We start from the raw sequence: 1,035 nt of genomic DNA, 5'->3' as shown, positions 1-1,035 counted from the left end.
AGAGAGAGAGAGGGATGGATAGTCGGCGGTGACAGACTTGTGTGAGCGAAAGATTCAACCAAAAAGCTCTGCTATTTTTAGGGGGAAGAGGGGGATGTGAGCTTCAAAACAAGTTTTATAGCACACAAATAAATAGGTCATACCAGTGCCGAAGAATAGAGGTGTTAATTGAGAATAACATACAAAGAAAAGGGGGAGAGATAAGGGCGATAGATGCTTGGTAGGAAAGAAGGAGAAAACCACATCATGGCACCTTCTAACCATCTAATTAAACGAAAAGCAAATTTCCAGTACCCCTCCCCCACAAAAAAGAAAAACATGATTAACACGCTGTGAGTTTGGATAGCTCAAGAAGGGTGTGTGTGAGTCATGTAATTCAGCATATTGGGTTGAGTTTGAATTTGAGCAAAGAGAGAGAGGCAATCCGACACGATAACTGGCATTTAGGGTTGGGGGTTTTTGTTGTTGTTTTTTTTATCCCAGAGGGATAGCCGACACAGAGAGAAACAATAGAATGAAACAAAAGAAGTACATTGTATGTAGGTCCTACCACCAGTGGCGAAGGCCAACCATCTGCTTCACACAACCTTTATAGTAAGTTAAGAATCTACCACTCGTAAGTTTCGAATCTACCAGTGTAGTTCCTCTCTCAGAAATGTTGGGGGGGTACCTTGTAAGCGACATCATGTCGGCGCTAAAACCAAAATAAAGTGCAGAGACTGCTACCATCTGTAATTTGAATCTGATGATGCCCAACAGGTATCACTACAACATAATTCTATAAATAAGTGTAGAATTCTGTGCACTCTACAACAAAAAAAGGCCAAAGCTGGCGTCGAAAATGTTTCCATACTCGGAAAAATCGGACAAATGTGAAGTTTCCTAAAGAATGTCATCCCATGAGATGTGAGATGAGATGGTGAGCAAGATACCGACGACGTTGGGGGGAACATGGCGGGGAGAAATGAAAACATCGGGCGTGTTGCTACAGACTACAGAACCCGGCGTGTGTCGGGGAGGGAGGAGGAAGGAGGG

This window comes from Aplysia californica, unplaced genomic scaffold (assembly GCF_000002075.1).
Source record: "Aplysia californica isolate F4 #8 unplaced genomic scaffold, AplCal3.0 scaffold00933, whole genome shotgun sequence".
NCBI classification, from domain to species: domain Eukaryota; kingdom Metazoa; phylum Mollusca; class Gastropoda; order Aplysiida; family Aplysiidae; genus Aplysia; species Aplysia californica.
Note: the sequence above shows the minus strand (reverse complement) of the source record.